At 44.0% G+C, this 8540-nt stretch overlaps 1 long non-coding RNA gene across 1 annotated transcript; it reads right to left on the reverse strand.

Annotated features, from left to right (window-relative positions):
• Positions 1–1512: 1512 nt before the first annotated feature.
• LOC139439729 (uncharacterized) lies at positions 1513–2425 on the reverse strand. The gene is made up of 3 exons (XR_011649812.1): positions 2204–2425; positions 1817–2011; positions 1513–1717 (listed from the first exon to the last, which is right to left on the reverse strand). It is a non-coding gene; the product is annotated as an uncharacterized lncRNA (long non-coding RNA).
• Positions 2426–8540: the final 6115 nt, after the last annotated feature.

Here is an 8540-nt window from a genome sequence, read left to right on the forward strand (position 1 = left end):
TCATTTTTTTTTTTTTTTTTTGGTAAGCAGCAATCAGAAGTCTCAACTCTCTGTCCACCCCAAAGCAGCTACGTAGTTCAACTTTACAATAGTTAAGACAATATCTGCTCCTTGCACAACTTCATTATCACAGCACAAGCTCTTCCAAATGCCCTCCTTTCCTCCCCCTAGGCCACTCTAACTGCTGGACACCTTGGAGAACCAGATGGTAGGTTTTCTCATGACTTGCCTGATAAAAGGCACATATGGGAGAATGAGGACTTAAGAGAGTCACACCAGAATATCTAAAGTAAGTTTCATGGTGAGGATCTAAGCAAAGACAGGGAAGCCAGACCAAGCACATGAAGCAGGAGGATGGGGCAGAGCTCAGGATGCCAGTGTACTGTAGCATATTCTAAATAGAAAGGCATTAGGACTTGAAAAGCATGGATAACGGGGTGGGGGTGGGGGTGGAGAGAAAAATCTGAAGGATGTTTAGAGATATCTTTGGGAGTTTAGCCTTAATCTTGTGGTTAATAGGACCAGTTATCTACCCCACCTGAATTCAGTGGGAAGAGCTCAATCACAAATTCCTGGGGGGCCTAGTGGGTCAGAATTAGCTGAACTTTTTATCCACTTATGATGAAAGCAGTCTTGCAATTAGCTGCTGGCCTACTGAGCTTATATCACTATGTCTGATAGGACAACAGTAAAGAATGGGGACTGCTTCTCTTTCATTCCTAGTTCAATAAACATAGTATGTGGAACATGGAGGAAGAATGGATCAACATATTTGCTGGACTGACCATTTTTTGTACTTATTGGCAAAGTTATGTTAAAGTCCAATGAGTAAAACAATGTATTAGATCTGAATCTTGTCACAAGAAGAAAGACTGTCAACTCACATGGTGAAAACCTGGCATCTTCAATCAGTTCAAGCTTACTCCTAAAAGTGGAAAGAAAAGGGGAAGAGGGAGGAAATACACCTTCTAAGGTATAGTGGGTTTTCAGAGAGCCACACTTTTTGTAGTCATTGTCCTTAGGAAAGAAAGTAATAGGACCTTGAAAAATCCTGATTTGATTACTCCTGGGGATCTGTTTTGCAGACGTCTAGATTAACATTGTGAGGCTGTACTAACATCTGGGGCTGGGTTGAGGATCCCTCAAGGGCATTCAGGTCAGTAGGGACTAGAGGACAGATCTTACAACCTAACAGGGTGGATCTGACTGATAGGCACTGAGTTTCTGAAAGCACTACAAATCACCCTAGACAGAGTCCTGGAAAATGCCACTTACCTCACCACCCAGGAACCTGTCCTCAGGACCCATGGAGAAGTCGTGGGTCTCAAATGAAAATGTCTAGAGTGAAGCCATCACAAGGTGATAGAATGAAATGCAAATTTAATTGGAGAAAAAAAATCTAGATGATTCCATCCTGTATTCAGAGGCAGTTCAGTTCTGGGGTTCTTTCTCTTTCCACTCCTCCCTACCCCCAACCCTCCCCCCCCCCCCATTCTCAATCAGTCCAAATAATCATGAGTAAACTCTTTTACTACATCTGATTGGGATTAAAGGATTTCTGGTCTTTCCATCTGGTTTCAATTGCATCACAACTCAGATACCTTGGTTCCCTTCATTGTGTGCAACTGCTCTGGCAGAGAGTCTTGCAACTTCATCTTGGCAGAAGTAGGGTTTGCTGTGGTTTTCCTGACCAGGGTGGCTGAATGCTGGGCTGAGTCTGGGGTGGGAAGTAGGGGAACTAATGTTAGTCATCTGGATATAACTCAAAGGGAAACTTGCCAATCAGAGACCAAAGCCACTGCCTATAGAGGGATACCTCGGAGAAAGAACTGAGTGGGTGGTGGATGGAGAAAGATGGTGGTCAGGAAGGGGTTATGATGGCAAGGGTTAATAGGAAGATGAATGTGAGCAGCAACATTGCAGAAAGCACGAGGCAAAGGATGAGGTGTGTCCTGGGTGTGTGAGGACTGCTTTGAAAACTCATCTGGTCTCCTCTTGGTCCTTGGCGCTCCTACAACAAGCAAGAATGAAAGGGACACGATGTCAGCAATCCACAGTCCATCATCACAGTTCTTGTGAGAGTTAGTTTCAGGCTCTCCCCTCCCTTCCTTTAGTGGGATCATTTTGGCCTCCCTGGGAGTGGCAGAGGCATCAGGGGCAGATGCTCAAGGCTACAGTTGTGTTAAGTGATGGTCAGTCTTACCAGCAGGTGGCCAAATATGACTTCACTCCAAATTGGCAGGTCTGGGGCAACTATTCATCAAGAAGTCACATTTCTGGCAAAGCGACGTTTGTGGTATTAACAGGTCAAACCAAAGAGAGCTGCTTCCACTGGTAGTTGAGGGCTGGTTCATGGACAAATAACTTTTAGCTCAACCACTCTGCTTAGCAGAGACAGCCCACCTGCCCAGGATGTGCTACAAAAAGCCTGCTCTTCTATCTGCTGTGATATTATCAGCAGGTAGTATCATCTGATCCCATTATGACATCACTCTACCCATAGGGGAAAGGGCAGCTGGTGGTTGATCCTGAGTCAGAGGTGGGGGAGTTGGTTAAAATCTAGTGCAGTCACTGTCCCATTGTTCAGATTTAGAAGCATGTTGGCAATGAAATTGGAGACCATCACCCCACCAAAGCAGGAATCTTATTACTTACCCATATCTCAAATTCCCAGGAAGACCCAAAGTAAATATGCTTTGAGGTTCTCCTGTAAGAGGTGAGAAGGATTTTATCTTCACATGCTGCAGGGGAGTAGAGATAATATTTGGGATTCTCCCAGGCACCTAGATACTTCTAAAGTGTGGGCTGGTGAGAAACCAACCTTAAAAAGACATTGAGTGGTTTGTGCAATTCCTAACTCCCAAACTGCTCAATGTCAAAAGAGCTCAATTATGAACAAATCCGGTAAAGGGAAAGGATCTATACATGAATTCAGAAAGGGGTTTCAAAATATTTATTTACTGCCATTAAAAAGCCCAACCTAAACTTCAATTCCACTATCACCAACCAGAAAGTCAGAAATGAAGCTGAGAGTCATGATTTTAGCCTCAATTCTGCTATTTGCTCCTGACCAAAACCTGGAACAAGTCATCTAAAATTCCCCGCCTGTCAAATGTTGTATTGCTCCCTGCCTTACCTACCTTACAGGACTTTATTTTTTTTAAATGGGAGTGTACATCTTCCATAAATTAGGAAAGTCCTCACCTCTGTAATGGGAACTCTTCTTACTCTGCTTTATTCAGTCTGAGCATCACAGCAAGAGCCCAGATTGGACAAGCATTGTCATGTAATTAATTGCCCCAAGGACTGAGTTAAAAAGAATGCAGGACCAAAATGTTCTAGGCCCCAGGAACTTTATGGAACAACCCTACAGCTAGGTCTATATCCTATTTATTTAGATGAGGAGAACATGTCTTGCGCCCAATTCCATGCCCATTGGTCCTTGCTCCTCCTGAGTTCAGGAGGATCCTAAGAGCAGGGAGGGGTTCTGCTAGCCTCTGGTGATGCTTAGAATGTAGTTACTCTCTCCAGGTTTCAGCTGCCTCGTTTGTAAACCCTGCCACATGGGGCTGTGGTGCGTATTAAGTGAGATAATACAAGTAAAATGCTTAGCACTGTGTTGGCACCCAATAAAGTTAGATGAAATGATTAAGGAGGCAGAAAAAAACAATCTCTGGAGTCTCATCTTCCTTGGTATCTTATGGTATCTTGTTTTCTCCTTGCTTCGAGTCACCAAGATGCTCAGATGCTTCAAATTGATACCAACAAGGCGAGGCAGAAAGACAGCTTGGCATTTCTATCAAAGAGCCAGTAGAGGGAGCTCCCTAGTAAAACTGCTCTGCTCTATCTACATGCCCTTCATTTCTCTATAAAACAGATCTCTGCACAGAGGCTACAGGCCTTTTCTCCACCTGCAACCTTTAGAAAACTGGCGACCTTGACTGGCCAAAGGATGTAGGCCCAGGCCTGGTTTCAGAGAACCCTAGGGTTCTCAAACTTTGGAGACATCTGAGTCTATATCAAGGTTCAACTCTTGTGCTCCATCTGCAACTTGGGCCTGGGCGGGGAGATCTGGGGTGAGACTTTGAAGCCTGCACTGCTCTGGCCCTCGGAATTTTGAATGTGCTCTAGCTTTCTAGTCATCCTTTCCTCCAAAATATTTTTCAAAGCCAGACCTTATTATAAACTTGTTAAAAGAGAGCCATAGAGCCTGGACATCCCTCCTCTCCCCAAAAGAAGGTAGGCAGCAAGGTGGTTATATATCCCACATAACAGCAGCAAGGTGGAAGAAATAGCCCTTGCCTATTCTCAGGAGCTTTTAAGAGCACATGTCTGAGAACTAAATGGATAGATATGAAATCCTTTCAGACAAAAGACCTAAAATGGCCACCAACAGGCATCAAGATGGACTCCACTGAGGCTCAGCCAAGCTTTTCCACAGATCCTTCTCTGCTCAGATTCCTAAGGTCCACCCAGTGGCTCAGCCTGTCAGGGTACAAACCTTTTTTTTTTCTTCCCACACTTACTCCTGATATTTTCTGGCTCTCAGTTAATCGATACAATAGTAGGAACCCCAGGAGATGGTGGGGGATCTCTCCTGTTTTCCTTACAATTAACATTTTCCCACAGACTAATTTTGATTAGCAGTGCCCTCATTTCTTTTTACTGTACCCAAGGGATTCTGTGGCTTACCTACTTACAGGATGACAGATAAGTCAGGAGGAGCCCAGAATAAGACAAAGACTTTCCACCCAGGAAGGTTAAAAAACATTTCATGAGAACTCTTCTCCCCTTTCTGCTTGGATAATATCAAGAGTAACAACAGGGAAGTGGATGTAGCTCAGAAGACTAAGCTCCTGCCTACCACATGGGAGATCTGGGTTTGGTTCTCTGTACCTCTTGGAGAAGACACACAAGACAGTGAGCAGATGCAGCAAGACGATGCAGTTAGATGATGCAACCAAGAGACACAGCGAGGAAACACAATGAGAGAGATACAACATAGCAGGCAGTGGAGGTGGTTCAGGAGATTAAACATCTCCCCCCTGCATAGGAGTTCCTGGAATTGGTTTCCCATGCCTCCCAAAAAGAGAAGGCCAGCATACAACAAACCGACACAACAAATGCAAACAATGAGGGGGTAGGGAGAAATAAATAAAATAAGTCTTTTTAAAAAGAAGAGTAACAATGGATGATATTTATTTAGAATTTACTAATGTCAGGTACGATGCTAAGAGGTATATATACATGTCTTGTTCAATCCTTACAACATGGTGAAACAGGTCCTTCTTAACACTTTCCATTTTAGGGTTTAAAAAACTGGGGCTTAGGAAGTTTAAATATCTTGCCCAAAGCCAAACAGCTGCTAAGTGCAGTAGCTGGTGTTTTGAAAAACAAAGCAGCCACTTTATCCGGCCTTAGTAGGGTTTTGCAGAACAGGAATAGTGGAGTTAAACTGTCAGCAATGGGAAAAGTTATGGGACACACCTTGTTAAGGTCCAGTCAGGACCTATAGAAATATCGGATGTTTCTTCTCATTCCATTTTCTGGGGGCCTTGGGCAAGTACAACCTAACCCAGTAGGAAAAATTACCACCAGGATGAAGCAGGTTACTTCCTTTTTCCTTAGATGGTCCCTCAGATGCCTGACCAAGCCAGAAAGTTCAAAAGAGATTTATCACATCTTTGGAAAATTCATTGGACTTTCACAATTTGGGGATAAACTGGAAGAATGACAGTTGGAGACCTCATTCAAGAGCATAATTCTCTAGTCCACAAGCCTGGGAAGGACAAGACACTCTTCAGGACAAGACACTGTCATAAAGAGTAATCTGGGGGTGGAAAATGGATTCTATCGGCAGATGGCTAAGAAGCCATCATCTCATCTACCCTTCTTTGTGACTTTGCTGGACTCTGTTCACCTACCTCTGGTAAAGGGTCAGTGTCAGCTCCTTTGACACCGGGGCTTAGATAAGCTATAGGAAGCAGAGGCTGTATAAGCAAACATCTCAAGAGGCACTTCTCCTAATTTGTAGCAGGCAAAGACCAATGAGAAATCTCTGCTCTCAATTACCCCATGATCTTGGCTGTTCCTACTGGTCCTGCATTTGAATAGAAGGAAGCTGCCCGATGAGAAGGTAGACTTCTGATGACATGGAAGAGAAAAAATGAAGGAACTACTGCCTTGAAGATCCTGAGAACCACTGCCTACAGGAATAAGAGAAGACTTAGGGGAAACGGACTTGGCCCAGTGGTTAGGGCATCCGCCTACCACATGGGAGGTCCGTGGTTCAAACCCTGGGCCTCCTTGACCCGTGTGGAGTTGGCCCATGCACAGTGTTGATGCACGCAAGGAGTGCCCTGCCACGCAGGGGTGTCCCTGCATAGGGGAGCCCCACACACAAGGAGTAGCACCCCGAAAGGAGAGCCTCCCAGCGTGAGAGAAAGTGCTGCCTGCCCAAGAATGGTGCTGCACACACAGAGAAATGACACAAGATGACGCAGCAAAAAGAAACACAGATTCCTGTGCTGCTGACAACAGAAGTGGACAAAGAAGATGCAGCAAATAGACACAGAGAACAGACAACCATGGTGGGGGCGGGGGGTGGGAGGGGAGAGAAATAAAGAAATAAATCTTAAAAAAAAAAAAGAGAGAAGACTTAGATTCAGGCCTTTTCCAGCCTATTCTCTCATCCCCTCATCCCTAGGGCTGGTCCCAAATGTTTTGATTCATGGAATAACTTGATGCCTTGGGCCACCAGTATTAGCAAATAAATAGGTTCCATTTGACATGGTTTGCTAGTTTACAAAAATCCCCATAACTTTGCTCTGGATTATAATTTGGAAGAATTACTAATGCCATTCGATCAGGTTTCATGCATTTAAGGGGTTATTCTGATTTGTATTTGTGGTTCCATTTACTTCCAGACCTTGATAGGAATGCAGTGGACCAGGCCCTCAGCAGGGACCAGCTTTCATCATGCAACATGCCTCACTTGCACCTTGCTTTGAGCCCTCTAGAACCCAACTACTTAGAGAATATTTCTATTTTCCTTGAAATTCCTTTCAAATGCACAGCATTCTCCAAAGAGAGACCCAGAAGGTGGAGTATTAGGGTCAAAGATGTCTCAAGAATAGGTAAAACATTACCACTAGCAAGCATTATTGAGCACTTACTATGTGCCAGGCAAGGTTCTAAGTACTTTTTACATATTTATTTACTACTCATATTAACCCCAAGAGGTAAGTACCACTGTTATTCCCATTTTTAAGTGAGGAAACAGAGAGGTTAATGAACTTGTCCAAGGTCTTAGATATATTTAAGTAAGTGATGCAGGATTTGCATCCAGGCTGTCTGGCTTACACTATGAGCTGGCACACCCTCTCCTCTTAATAGAAATGGTCTTCAAGGTGCTGGCAGGGGTCTGGACATACGTAAGCCCCAAATGGACAAGGAATCAATATTCAGTCTGGTGTTGTATTTGCTGTGGATAGTCTGTGGAATGACAATGTCATGGGGACTAGTGAGTCTAGGGGAACCCACTATCTGAGGCCTGAGTAACCACTGACCCTCCGCCCCAGGGCCATAGGAGAACACTGTGATAATAGGGATAACTGTACCTTCAACTCAGATATGCCCACTCCTCCAAGCACCATAGGAATCCCTTAGAGACAAGAATTATTCCACTAACTCTAAGCGACCATCATGAGATTGTATAAATTAAAGAGCTGGTTGGCTCTGAACTCTTCATTTTAAAGATGAGGCCTCCAGTGTGGCCAAGTAAATCACCTAAATCCACGAGGTTAGGGCAGTAGAGACTGGACTAGAACCCTGGATTTGATTCCTAGTTCAGTTAACCTTTTGTTGACCTCAGGGTCTCTGAGGACTAGGGGAGAGATTAGAGAATATAGTATTTGCTGATGAAGGATCTCAGTGGTACTCAAGACCTTATCTTCTAGAAAAAGAGAGGGAGATATATTCTTCTACTCTCTGTTTAGGAGAACTGAAGCCCAGAGGGAGAGTCAACTTGCTCCAGATTATAGGATATATTAGGGAATGTGTTCAGGGATTCCTACTTCCAAATGCCCAGATCATCACAATCCCTACATCAGAATCTACAGGTTCTGGGGTTTTTAATACCTCAGAAGTATAGTCAAGTCCTATACTTCTGGGATCCATGAGCTCTAACATAATCAGCCCAGGGACTCACAAAAGAAGGAATTGTTATACAAGCATGACCTTCTTGCCAAGGGACTCTGGAACTAAAAATTTAGCTCTTAAAGAATGGATCTTGTTCTTCTTTCCCAACTGGTGCATCCAACCAATTAACTCATGGATGAAAGGATTCCTAATAGAATGGGACATAGGACAGGTAAGTTTGGAAAAGGAAAAGAAGCCAATGGTATGATTTATTGGTCAGGCAAGGGCTTTGTAAGTATATAAGAATTCAAGGTTGGTAAGGGTCTCACCAAAAGAAGAATGTGGGCTGCTACGTGGGTGCCTACTTTACCTTTTGGACCATGAACATCTTGTGGCAAGCA

The sequence above is a fragment of the Dasypus novemcinctus genome, chromosome 10, assembly GCF_030445035.2.
Source record: "Dasypus novemcinctus isolate mDasNov1 chromosome 10, mDasNov1.1.hap2, whole genome shotgun sequence".
Taxonomy (NCBI): domain Eukaryota; kingdom Metazoa; phylum Chordata; class Mammalia; order Cingulata; family Dasypodidae; genus Dasypus; species Dasypus novemcinctus.